General features: G+C 39.7%; 1 pseudogene; it reads right to left on the bottom strand.

Annotated features, from left to right (window-relative positions):
* Window positions 1–9031: 9031 nt before the first annotated feature.
* LOC114682344 lies at window positions 9032–13794 on the bottom strand (annotated as a pseudogene).
* Between the last annotated feature and the right edge of the window lie 387 nt (window positions 13795–14181).

The following is a 14181-nucleotide window of genomic DNA, read 5'->3' as shown; positions in this document are numbered from 1 at the left end:
GGGATCAATCTCCTCAAGATCCAGCTATACCACTCTTGGACATATACCCAAGGAATGCTCAATCATACTATAAGGACAAATGCTGAGCTATGTTCATAGCAACATTGTTTGTAATAGCCAGAACCTGGAAACAAGCTAGATGCCATTCAACTAAAGAATGGATAAATAAAATGTGGTACATGTACACAATGGAGTACTACTCAGCAGAGAAAAACAATGACATTATGAGGTTTGCAGGCAAATGGATGGATCTAGAAAAAAACCACCCTGAGTGAGGTAACCCAGACTCAGAAAGACAAACATGATATGTACTCACTCATAGGTGGATACTAGATGTAAAGCAAAGGATGACTAGACTGCTACTCACAATTCCAGAGAGGCTACCTAGTAAAGAGGACCCTAAGAAAGACACAGGGATCACCCAACAAAGGAGAAATGGATGAGATCTACATGAGCAAACTGGGGATGGTGGGATAATGAAGGGCAAGGGTTGGGAGAAAGAGAGCTTAGGGGAGTGGGAGATCCCAGCTGAATCAACAGAGAGGGGAAACAAGGAAGAAGAGACCATGATAAATGAAGACTCCATGGGAATAGGAAGAAGCAAAGTGCTAGAGAGGTCCCCAGAAATTCACAAAGATACCTCCACAATAGACTACAGGCAATGATTGAGAGAAAGCCCAAACTGACCTACTCTGTTGATTGGATGGCTGAACACCCTAACTGTTGTGATAGAACTCTCATATAATGACTGATGGAAGTGGATGCAGAGATCCATGGCCAGGCCCCAGGTGGAGCTCCAGGAGTCCAATCAGTGAGAGAGAGGAGGGATTGTATGAGCAAGAGATGTTGAGACCATGATTGGAAAAAGCACAGGAACAAATAGCCAAACTATTGGAAACACATGAACTATGAACCAGTAGCTGAGGAACCCCCATGGAACTGGATCAGGCCCTCTGGATAAGTGAGACAGTTGTTTAGCTTGAACTGTTTGGGAGGCCCCTAGGTAGTGGGACCAGGACCTGTCCTTAGTGCATGAGCTGGCTTTTTGGAGCCTGGGGCCTATGCAGGGACACTTTACTCAGCCTGGGTGAAGGGAGGAGGGGACTGGACCTGCCTGGACTGAATCTATCAAGCTGAGCTGAATCCCCAGAGAGTCCTTGCCCAGAGTAGGTGGGAATAAAGGGTGGATTGGGAGGATGGCAAGGGGGCGGGAGGAGGGAGAACAGGGGAATCCATGGCTGATTAAATTAAATTAATTATAAAATTTTTAAAAATTTAAATTTTAAAAAGTAACTTAAATATGACAAAAGTTAGGTTATCTATTTTACCAGAATAATTGCCTAAAAGAGTATCCCCTAATATAGAATAATTAGATTAGACTTCAGGAAAAAAAGACTCTTAACTACTTAAGCAAATAAAATGTGATTTTTCACACTGAAAAAAAAATTGTCCTGGGAATCTCTGGACTAAAATTGGAACAATGTTTATCCAGAAGATGGGCATCCTCAGGAGGAGCCTTGTGCCCCCCAAATTTCAAAGACTTAGGACATTTATATTGAGACTCAAAGGAAAGAACACTAATGTAGGGGCTGCCACTGCACTCATTGCCCAGTCTCTGGTGTCCGAATCATTCATTCTCTCTGTCCACAGTGTGGTGAGCCTGCTCTTGAGTACGCAGGACATTGATACCAAGGAATGTATCTTCTGCTCTTCTTATTTTTATTAATTTTAGAAATTTATTTTATATAACAAACACAGTTTCTCCTCCATCCTCTCATCATATTCCTTCCCCCACCTCCTTTCTACCTCCCCATCCTCTCCTGAGAAAGGGTAAGGTCTCACATGGGAGAAAACAAAGCATGGCACATCAAGTTGAAAAAAGGACCATAATCCTCCCTCTTGCATCAAGGCTGAGCAAGGCATACCATCATAGGGAATAGGTCCCCATGCCACCTCACATGCCAGGGTCAGAGCTTGGTCCCACTGCTAGTGGCCACAAACAGACCAAGCTACACAACTATCACCCACATGTAGAGGGCTTAGGTTGGTCCCCTGCAGGTTCCCTAGCTGTCAGTCTAGAGTCTGTGAGCTCCCACAAGCTTATGACAGCTGTCTCTGTGGATTCCCCAATGATGATCTAACCCCCTATGCTCATACAATCTGTTCTCCTTCTCTTCAACTGAACTCCCAGAGCTCAGCCCAGTGCTCGCTTGTGGATCTCTACATCTGCTTCCACTAGTTACTGAATGAAGCTTCAATGATGACAATTAGGATAGTCATCAACCTGATCACAAGAGAAGGCCAGTTCAGGGACCCTCTCCATTATTTCTAGGAGTCATAACTGGGGTGATCCTTGTGGATTCCTAAGAGTTTCCCTGGCAACAGGTTTGTCCAAAAACCCATGATGTCACCTCTATCAAGATAATTCTTTCATTGTTCTCCCTCTCCATCCCTCCCCCAACTCCATCCTCCAGGTCCCCCATGTTCTCATCCCTCATCCTCTTTCCTCTATCCCCTAACCCCAGGTTACCCAGAAGATCTGATCTATTTCCCCTTTCCAGGGTGATCCATTTGTCCCTCTTTGGGTCCTCCTTGTTACCTAGCTTCTCTGAGGCTCTGGATTGTAGCCTAGTTATGGTTTGCTTTACATCTAATATCCACTTGTGAGTGACTACAAACCATGTTTGTATTTCTGTGTCTGAGTTACCTCACTCAGAATGATTTTTTCCCAGTTACATCCATTTTCCTGCAAATTTCTTGATGTCATTGATTTGTACTGCTGAGTAATCCCCCATTGTGTAAATTTACCACATTTTCTTTATCCATTCTTTGGTTGAGTGGCATCTAGGTTGTTTCCAGGTTCTGGGTATTACAAATAATGCTGTTATGAACATAGTTGTGCAAGTGTCCTTAGTTTTGATTGAACATCCCATGGGTATATGCCCAAGAGTGGTATGCCTGGTTTTTGAGGTAGATTGATTTCCAATTTTCTAGGAAACTGCCAAGATGATTTCCAAAGTGGCTGTTCAAGTTTGTCCTCCCACCAGCAGTGGAGGAGTGTTCCCCTTACTCCATATCCTCTCCAACATACACTGCCATCAGTGTTTCTGATCTTAGCCATTCTGACAAGAGTAAGATTGTATCTCAGAGTCATTTTGATTTTCATTTCTATGATAATTAAGGATGTTGAGCAATTCCTTAAATGTCTTTCGGCCAACTGAGAGTCTTCTGTTATGAATTCTCTTTTTAAATCTGTACCCCATTTTTTAATTTGGATTATTTGGTCTATTGATGTCAAGTTTCTTGGGCTCTTTATATATTTTGGAGTTCAGCCATCTGTTAGATGTGGAGTTGGTGAAAATCTTTTCCCATTCTGTAGGCTACCATTTGTCTTATTAACTGTATGATTTGCCTTACAGGAACTTCATTTTCAGAAGACCCCATTTATTAATTGATCTCAGTGTGTCTGCTACTGACAAGCAGTGTCCTGTGCCAATGCCGTCAAGGATACTCCTCACTTTCTCTTCCATAAATTTCAGTGTAACTGGATTTTTGTTGAGGTCTTTGATCCATTTGGACTTGAGTTTTGTGCAGGGAGATTGATATAGATCTATTTACAATCTTCTACATGTTGGCATGCAATTACACCACACCATTTGTTGAAGATATTTTATTTTTTCCACTGTACAATATTGGCTTCTTTGTCAAACATCAAGCATTCATAGTGTGTGTGCATTTATGTAAGAGTCCACATGTTCTTTTTTATGCCAATACCAAGCTGTTTTTATTACTATATCTCTATAGCAGAGCTTGAAGTCAGAGATGGTGATGCCTCTCAAACTCCCATTATTGTACAGGATTGTTTAAAGCTGTCCTGGGTTTGTTTTTTTTTTTTTTTACATGAAGTTGGGTATTGTTCTTTTGAGGTCTATAAAGAATTGTGTTGGGATTTTAATGGGAATTGTATTGAATCTGTAAATTGCTTTTGGTTAGATTGCCATTTTTACTATGTTAATCCTACCTATCCAAGAGCATTGGAGATCTTTCCATTCTCTGATATCTTCTTCAATTTCTTTCTTCAAAGTCTTAAAGTTTTTGTCATATAGGTCTTTCACTCACTTGGTTAGAGTTACCCCCAAGATGTTTTATATAATCTGTGGCTACTGTAAATGGTGATGTTTCCCTGATTTCTCTCTCAGCCCAATTATCATAGGAGGGCTACTGATTTTTTTTTTAGTTAATCTTGTATCCTACCATCTCACTAAAGGTGCTTATTAACAGTAGGCATTCCCTGGTTATATTTTTTTGGTCACTTATGTGTCCTATCATATTGTCTGCAATTATTGAATGTTTGAACTCTTCCTTTACTATTTGTATCCCCTTCATCGCCTCTTGTTGCCTTATTGCTCTAGCTAGAATTTTGAGGACTGTATTGAATAGATAGGAAAAGAGTGGATAGCCTTGTCTTGTTCCTGATTTTAGTTGAATTGTTTTGAGTTTCTCTTCTTTTAATTTGATGTTAACTGCTGGATTGCTGTATATTGTTTTTATAATGTTTAGGTATGTTTCTTGTATTACTAATCTCTCCAAGACATTCATCATGAAGTGGTGTTAAATTTTATGAAAGAAGTTTTCAGCACCTAATGAGATGATCATTTGTTTTTTTTCCTTTCAGTCTTTTTATAGGGTGGATTATAATGAGAGATGTTTATAGGTTGGACCATCCCTGTATCTATGGGATGAAACCTACTAATCATGGTGGATGATATTTCTGATGTGCTATTGGATTCGGTTTGCCAGTATCTTATTGAGTATTTTTGCATCAATGTTCATGACAGAGATGGGTCTGTAATTCTCTTTCTTAGTTATATCTTTGTGTGATTTGGGTATCAGGGTAACTGTAGGTTCATAAAAGGAGTTTGGCAATGTTCCTTTTGTTTCTATTGTGTGGAACAATTTGAGGAGTATTGGTATTAGCTCTTCTTTGAAATTCTGGTAGAATTCTGTACTGAAACCATCTGGACCTGCGATTTTTTGGTTCACAGTCTTTTGATGACTGCTTCTATTTCCCTAGGGGTTATAGGTCTATTTCAATTGTTTATATGGTATTCGTTTAATTTTGGTATGTTACACCTATGCAGAAAATCGTCTATTTCTTGATATTTTTCAATTTTGTTGATTACAGGTTTTTGAGGTATGATCTAATGATTCTCTGGATTTCCTCAGTGACTCTTGTTATGGCACTTTTTTCATTTCATATTTTGTTAATTTGGATATTTTCTCTCTGTCTTTTGGTTAGTTTGGATAAGCATTTTTTATCTTCCTTTTTCAATAACCAACTCATTCTTTCACTGATTCTATGTATTGCTCTCTCTGTTTCTCATTTATTGATTTCAGCCCAGAGTATAAATATTTTCTACTGTCTACTCCTCCTAGGTGAATTTGCTACTTTTTGTTTTAGGGATTTCAGTTCTGCTGTTAATTTTTTAGTGTGGGATCTTTCCATATTGTTTATGTAGGCGCATAGTGCTGTGAACTTTCCTCTCAGCACTGCTCATAGTGTCTCATAAGTTTGGGTACGTTGTGAACTGATTTTCATGGAATTCTAGGAAGTCTGTAATTTCTGTTTCTCCCTTGACCCAGTGGTGATTCGGTTGAGCATTGAACAGTTTCTGTGAATTTGTAGGCTTTCTGTAATTTTTGTTGTTGTTGTTGAATTCTTTTTTTTTTTTAGTTAAGACATTTTCTGTTAATTTTATATATCAACCATTGATTCTCTTGTCCTCCCTCCTCCCACCTCCCAGCCTCTTCCCCCAACTGACCCCCCATTCCCACCTTCCCCAAGGCAAGGTCTCCCCTGGGGAGTGAGCAGAGCCTGGTACATTCAGTTGAGGCAGGTCCAAGCCCCTCCTCCCTGAACCAAGGCTGGGCAAAGTTTCTCAGCATAGGCACTAGGTTCCAAAAAGGCATCTCATGCACTAAGGACAGGTCCCAGTCTCACTGCCTGGGGGACCCCTAAACAGTTCAAGCTAAACAACTGTCTCACTTATCCAGAAGGCCTAGTCCAGTACCATGGGGGCTCCTCAGCTATTAGTTCACAGTTCATGTGTTTCCACTACTTTGGCTAGTTGCCTCTGTACTTTTTCCAATCATGGTCTCGATATCTCTTGCTCATATAATCCCTCCTCTTTCTCATCAATTGGATTCCTGCAGCTCCACCTGGGACTTACCCATGGATCTCTGCATCTGCTTCCATCAGTCACTGGATGAAAGTTCTATCATGACTGTCAGGGAGTTTGGCCATCCAATCACCAGAGTAGGTCAGCTCAGGCACCCCCACAACCATTGCCAGTGGGCTATAGTGGAGTCATCTTTGTGGATTCCTGGGGACCTCTCTAGCACTCTGCGTCTTCCTATTCCCACAGTGTCTTCATTTATCATGGTATCTCTTTTCCTTGTTCTCCCACACTGTTCCTGATCCAGCTAGGACCTCCCACTCCCTTAAGCTCTCTTTTGCCCTACCCTTGGCCTCCATTACCGCCCACACCCCCAGTTTGGTCATGTAGATCTCATCCATTTCTCCACTGTTGGGCGATCCCTGTGTCTTTCCCAGGGTACTCTTTACTAGATAGCCTACCTGGAGCTGTGAGTTGCAATCTGGTTATCTTTGCTTTATATCTAGTATACATTTATGAGTGAGTACATACCATTTTTGTCTTTCTGAGTCTGGGTTACCTCACTCAGAATGATTTTTTTCTAGATCCATCCATTTGCCTGCAAACCTCATGATGTCATTGCTTTTCTCTGCTGAGTAGTAATCCATTGTGTATATGTACCACATTTTCTTTATCCATTCTTCAGTTGAAGGGCATCTAGGTTGTTTCCAGGTGCTGGCTATTACAAATAATACTGCTATGAACATAGTTGAGTATATGTCCTTGTGGTATGATTGAACATTCCTTGGGTATATGCCCAAGAGTGATATAGCTGGGTCTTGAGGGAGATTGATTCCCAATTTTCTGAGAAACTGCCATACTGATTTCCAAAGCGGCTGTACAAGCTTGCATTTCCACCAACAGTGTAGGAGTGTTCCCCTTGCTCCACATTCTCTCCAACATAAGCTGTCTTCAGTGATGTTGATCTTAGGCATTCTGATGGGTGTAAAAAGGTATCTCAGAGTCATTTTGATTTGCATTTCCCTGACGACTAAGGATGTTGAGCAATTCCTTAAATGTCTTTCAGCCATTTGAGCTTCCTTTATTGAGAATTCTCTGTTTAGCTCTATTGCCCATTTTTTAAATTGGACTGTTGGGTATTTTGATGTCTAGTTTCTTGAGTTCTTTATATATTCTGGATATCAGCCCTCTGTCAGATGTAGGGTTGGTAAAGATCTTTTCCCATTCTGTAGGCTGTCATTTTGTCTTGTTGACAGTGTCCTTTGCTCTACAAAAGCTTCTTAGTTTCAAGAGGTCCCATTTATTAATTGTTTCTCTCAGTGCCTATGCTACTGGTGTTATATTTAGGAAGTGATATCCGGTGCCAATGTGTTCAAGACTACTTCCTATGTTCTCTTCTATCATGTTCAGAGTAACTGGATTTATGTTGAGGTCTTTGATCCACTTGGACTTAAGTTTTGTGCATGGTGACAGGTATGGATCTATTTGTAGCCTTCTACATGTTGACATCCAGTTCTGCCAGCACCATTTGTTGAAGATGCTTTCTTTTTTCCATTGTACAGTTTTGGCTTCTTTGTCAAAAATTATGTGTTCATAGGTGTGCAGATTAATGTCAGGATATTCAATTGGTCCACATGTTGGTTTTTATGCCAGTACCAGGCTGTTTTTATTACTGTAGCTCTATAGTAGAGCTTGAAGTCAGGGATGGTGATACCTCTAGAGCTTGTTTTATTGTACAGGATTCTTTTGGCTATCCTGGATTTTTTGTTTTTCCATATGAAGTTGAGTATTATTCTTTCCAGATCTGTGAAGAATTGTGTTGGGATTTTGATGGAGATTGCATTGAATCTGTAGATTGCTTCTGGTAAGATTGCCATTTTTACTATGTTAATCCTACCTATCCATGAGCATGGGACATCTTTCCATTTTCTGATATCTTCTTCAATTTCTTTCTTCAGAGACTTAAAGTTCTTGTCATACAGGTCCTTCACTTGCTTAGTTAGAGTTACTCCAATGTATTTTATATCATTTGTGGTTATTGTAAAGGGTGATGTTTCTCTGATTTCTTTCTTAGCTTGTTTGCCATTTGTATATAGGAGGGCTACTGATTTTCTTGAGTTAATCTTGTATCCTCCCACCTTACTAAAGGAATTTATCACCTGTAGGAGTTCCCTGGTACAATTTTTGGGGCCACTTATGTATACTATCATATCATCTGCAAATAGTGAAAGTTTGACTTCTTCCTTTCCAATTTCTATCCCTTTGATCCAATTTCTATCTCCTTTTCTCTTTAAAAAAATCTTATCTGTATTTACCTTTTAAAGTAGAATATGAGCAAGCACTATATTTCCATTCACAAGCCTTGCTGGGTTACAAGACATAGGGAAGTGTAGGATTTTGTTCTCGGTACTTTGGAAGATAAGCCACATGGGAAATTCTTCTGTTGTTTTAGCTTGTGTTCCTCTAAGACTGGAACATGCAGAATTACTACATAGGATGAAAATTTTTAAGATGAAACTTAAGCCATCTTAATTTTTTCCCTTTTAATCATGAAGATAAATCTCAGAATACTTCCAAGTGACAAATTATTTTGTCTACTAAGGAATCCAGCTTCTGAACAGCTAAACACTTCAGAGCACAAAGTTAATAGGTTACATTATGTCTTACAACAAACGTTCTACCAACCTGTTGAATCAAACCTGTAGTATCACAGTATCACAAGTAGAAAGAAATTTTATCTTCCCCTTAGTTCACATGCCACACAGATATTTCAACAGAAATAAACAAAAATCCTGGAAAATATATTATCAAAGAAGAAATGAAAGTAAGCATCAAATGTATAGTTCTGGTGAAGTTTAATCTATTTCTTCCATGTGCAATGTGTCGTCATCTCCTTCCAGGGGGGTGGCATCTCTTCAGTTACAGCAGCACTGGCATCATCCACAGTAGGATCATCTTCATCAATACCTAGACCAAGCTTGATCATCCTGTAGATACTGTTAGCATGTGTCTGGGAATGTTTCAGACTGAAGCCAGAAGACAGGAGTGCAGTTTTATACAGCAAGATGACCACATTCTTCCCAGACTTGTCATTCTTGTCAGCCTCTGCCCTTTGCCGTAGGGTTTCAATAATGGAGTGGTCAGGGTTTATCTCCAGGTGCTTCTTTGCTGCCATGTAACCCACTGTTGAGTTGTCTCTGAGGGCTGGAGCTGTCATGATTCTCTCCATGTTTGCTGTTCACCCATATGTGCTTGTGACAATACAGCATGGGAATGTCACCAATCGGTTTGATACAACCACCTTTTCAACCTTTTTCTCAAAAATATCTTCCATAATTTTGCAGAGGTTTTCAACTTTCGTCTTTTTCTCTTCCTGTTTCTTTTTCTCCTCTTCATCTTCTGGGAGTTCCTGTCCTTTGGTATCTGACACCAAGGTCTTACCCTCAAATTCCTTTGGCTATTGCACACAGTACTCATCAATGGGCTCACTCATGTAGATTACTTCTAAGCCATGCTTTTGGAGATGTTCCACAAAGGCCGAGTTAGCAACTTGGTCACTGGTCTCACCTGTGATAAAGTAGATGTGCTTCAGGTTTTCCTTCATTCTGGTGCAATAGTCCTTGAGAGAAACCATCTCATCCCCAGAAGCAGATGTGTAGTACTGGAGCAGCTCTGGAAGCTTCTTCCAATTTTGAGAGTCTTCATGAATTCCAAGCTTTATATCTTTTGAGAACTGCTCATAAAAATTTTGTAGTTCTCTTTATCTTCTGCCAGTTCAGTAAATAGTTCTAAATGTTTCTTGACCAAATTCTTTCTGATAAATTTCAAAATTTTGCTTTGCTGCAACATTTCATGGGAAATATTTAGAGGAAGATCTTCAGAATCCACCACTCCTCTAATGAAATTCAGATACTCAGGGATTAATTCCTCACAGTTATCCATGATGAAAACTCTGCACACATACAACTTGATGTTGTTCTTTTTCTTTCTGTTTTCAAACAGATCAAAAGAAACACATCTTGGGACAAAAAGAAGGGCCTGGTGTAGCTAGAGTTTTCCTGCCTTGCCCATAGTCAGGACAAATCTTTGTCACCCGCCAGTCCCACAGCCGCTCAGACCCAACTAAGTAAACACAGAAACTTATATTGCATACAAACTGTATGGCCATGGCAGGCTTCTTGCTAACTGTTCTTATAGCTTAAATTAATCCATTTCCATAAATCTATACCTTGCCATGTGGCTGGTGGCTTACCGGCGTCTTCACATGCTGCTGGTCATGGCGGTGGCTGGCAGTGTCTCCCTCCTCAGCCTTCCGCTTCCCAGAATTCTCCTCTCTCCTTGTCCCACCTACCTCCTGCCTGGCAACCTACTCCCTGCCTGGTCACTGGCCATCAGTGTTTTATTTATATAGAGCAATATCCATAGCACTTCCCCTTTTTTTCTTTTTTTAAAAAGGAAGGTTTTAACTTTAACATGGTAAAATTATATATAACAAAACAATTACCGAGCAAGAATTATAGTTACAATATTAAAGAAGATGTCCTATCTATCTTATATTTGTGAGTTTAAGGTTTTATAGCTAACTTATCTTTTATCATAACTGAGGAAATTACAACTATCTAGTTTTCAACCACATCAAAGACCTGAGAAGGAACATAATGATACCTGAGAAATGGTAGATGGATGCAAGCAACTTTTGGGAATCTTGCAAGAGTAGACCAAGACAGCTGGCAGCCTGGATAGTCACCTAATGTTTCTCAGCATTGTTGGTGCATTCAAATTGGCTACAGGCCTAGAGTATCTGACAGACCATTTTCAGAAGCAGGAATTCTGAGATACCATCTTACCCTGTCTTGGCAGAGTACAGTGGTCGCTTTCCTTGTGTCCTGCTTGTCCAGAAAGGACAGCATTGCATTTGTACTGTCAGCTGCTGTGGATATCACTCTATATAAATAAAACACTGATGGCTAATGACCAGGCAGGAAGTATAGGCGGGACAAAGAGAGAGGAGAATTGGGGAAACAGGAAGAAGGAGGGGAGAGACACTGCAGCCACCGCCAGGAGAAGAGCATGTAGAGACACCAGTAAGCCACCAGCCACGTGGCAAGCTATAGATTTATAGAAATGGGTTAATTTAAGATAAAAGAGCAGTTAGCAAGAAGCCTGCCACGGCCATACAGTTTATAAGTGATATAAGCGTCTGAGTGATTATTTTATAAGTGGATTGTGGGACTGCGGGGCTTGGGGAACCTGGAGAGAAGCCCTCCAGCAACAGTCAGCCATCAAGGCAAGGGAAGTTCTTTGCCCAGTAGGCCATTTTGTGCCATGAAGACAAACTTCCAAATGGAAATGTCTTAGAAGCCCAACATTCTCTCGGGATCAATTGGTGCAGCCAGGAGCAATTGGTCTCACATCAACAGAATTCTAAGTTATTTAAATGCCATATTCTCTAGGTCTATGAAGTGTTTGAAGATTACCTATCTATCTGAAATATAGCTATGTATACCTAGAAGACTTAACTAACATGGCTACAAATATGATTATCATAGATGACTAATTATTAATCTATTTTTAATTATCCATTACAATTTTAAATGAGTTAAACATAATACTTCAAACAAGAATAGAAATTATATATATATATATATATATATATATACAGTATAACAAAATTAACTTCAAGTTTGTATCAATAAACTAAAATTTATACCAATGTAAAACATTTTAAACATAAACTAAAATCTATACCAATGTAAAACATTTTAAACAAGTTGTTCTTTAAAAGTAGGTTCATTAATCTACCCTTTTCTCTTATCATCTCTATATCCTCCTATATATCTATATCATATCCCTTTTCTTTTTTAGAAAGAGATAACATTTATAATCAACCTGTTTTAAATAAAAATACTGGTTTTTCTCTGTCCCACACTAGAGGGCTCTTCTGATTTGGGAACACAAGAATCTCTTAACCATTTTTTTTAAAGCAATATGTCTGGGTTTAGAAGGGGAGTGAGCCAATTCCACCTCTAAAGCCAGCTTGGTATATTTGGGAATTTGGGCATAGCATCTCTTACTACTTCCTGCTGGAGGGGGGCGCTGTATCTTATGGGGATGCAAAGGAAATTTTAGGTCTATGGGGTAGTCCGTGAGACCATATCGTCTGAGCCAGTTGCCTTGAAACCGCTCTGGATGTTAGATCATCTGGGCCATGGTGTCATCAGAGACCTTTCAGGGGGTCTTGGCTGGTCAAACCTGATGTATCTTAATCTGGAACAAATCCATAGCCTCTGGCTTTCTGTAGAAACAAAAGCAGAACCTCTTTTCCAAAGCAACATATTCTTAAATCCAAATTTTGAAGTCAAGGTACCTTTAAAATATACATTTTGGCATAACTCAACAGCTTTTGCAATCAAATGTTTTTCCTCAGTTACGAATATCAAAGATAACATAATCCAGATTCTCTGTGTGGTAGCCATCTTTATGTGGCTTATTTTTTATATTACCTTGAGCCTATCCCTTTAAACTGCACCATTCTAAGACTGAAAAGGCGCTGTGGCTGCTGGCTCCACCCACTTCAGCTTCTATTTTAAAGGTACCTTGACTTCAAAAGCCTGGAATTCCAATTGCCCTTCAACAGAAAAATGCTTCACTGCCAAATGCTCTTCCCAATCGTTGGTTAAGCTCTTGTAAAATTCTCCATATTCTTCCTTAGTAATGTCATGAGGATTTCTGGTCCAAATAGACTTTGTTTTGTTGAGTTCTTCTTGATCAATGTACTTTTCACTTATCTTCTTCTTGTTGTTGTCACCATTCTTCTTTTCTTCTCCTTCATCAGAACCAATATCTTCTATTTCAGGCTTGTCCTCAGACTCCTTTTCTTCTTTTTCTTTCTCTTCCTCTTTATTTTCTTTTTCTTCAGCTTCATTATCACTGACTTTCTTATCACGTTCCTTCTCCATAAAGAGAGTAATGGGATAGCCAGTAAACTGAGAATGTTTCTTCACAATCTCCTTTATTCTCCGTTCCTCCAAACACTCGGTTTGATCTTCTTTCAGGTGTAAGATAACCTTTGTTCCATGGCCCATTGGTTCACCTGTGTCAGTTCTCACTGTGAATGAGCCCTCTGCTGAGGAATCTCAGGCATACTGCTCATCATCATTATGTTCGGTGATCACAGTCACTTTCTCAGCAACCAAATATGCAGAGTAAAAACCAACACAAAACTGGCCAATCATAGAGATATCTGCACCAGCCTGCAAAGCCTCCATGAAGGCTTTGGTACCAGACATGGCAATAGTACCAAAATTATTGATCAGGTCAACCTTGGTCATTCCAATTCTGATATCCACAATAGTAAGGGTTCAATCTTGTTTATTGGGAATAAGATTAATGTGCAGCTCCTTCCCAGAGTCTAGTTTACTAGGGTCTATCAGACTCTTGTATCTGATCTTGTCCAGAGCATCCAATGAATTTGAAATCAGCTTCCTCAGAAAGATCTCTTTGTTTAACTAGAAAGTATTGATGATCAAGGACATCAACTGGGCTATTTCTGCCTCATGGACGAGAGTCTTGACCTCCTCCTCCTCCATGGGTCTTGGGTCTGGGTTTCCTCAGGCATTTTTACTGAGTGACCATGCGTGAAATGTGACCAGCTGCACCATACATGGAAACAACTCTTGATCTCCTTTTCTTGTCTTATTGCTCTAGCTAGAACTTCAAGTACTATATTGAATAAATATGGGGAGAGTGGACAGCCTTGTCTTGTTCCTGATTTTAGTGGAATCACTTTGAATTTCTCTCTGTTTAATTTGATATTGGCTGTTGGCTTGCTGCAAATTGCCTTTATTATGTTTAGGTATGTTCCTTGTATTCCTGAGCTCTCTAAGACCTTTATCATGAAGGGGTGTTGGATTTCATCAAAGGCTTTTTCAGCATCTAATGAGATGATCATGTGGGGTTTTTTTCTTTCAGTTTGTTTATATGGTGGATTACATTGACAGATTTT

This window comes from Peromyscus leucopus, chromosome 1 (assembly GCF_004664715.2).
Source record: "Peromyscus leucopus breed LL Stock chromosome 1, UCI_PerLeu_2.1, whole genome shotgun sequence".
Classification (NCBI taxonomy): Eukaryota; Metazoa; Chordata; class Mammalia; order Rodentia; family Cricetidae; genus Peromyscus; species Peromyscus leucopus.
The sequence above is the reverse complement of the archived record's forward strand: the minus strand, read 5'-3'. Positions and strand labels throughout refer to the sequence as shown.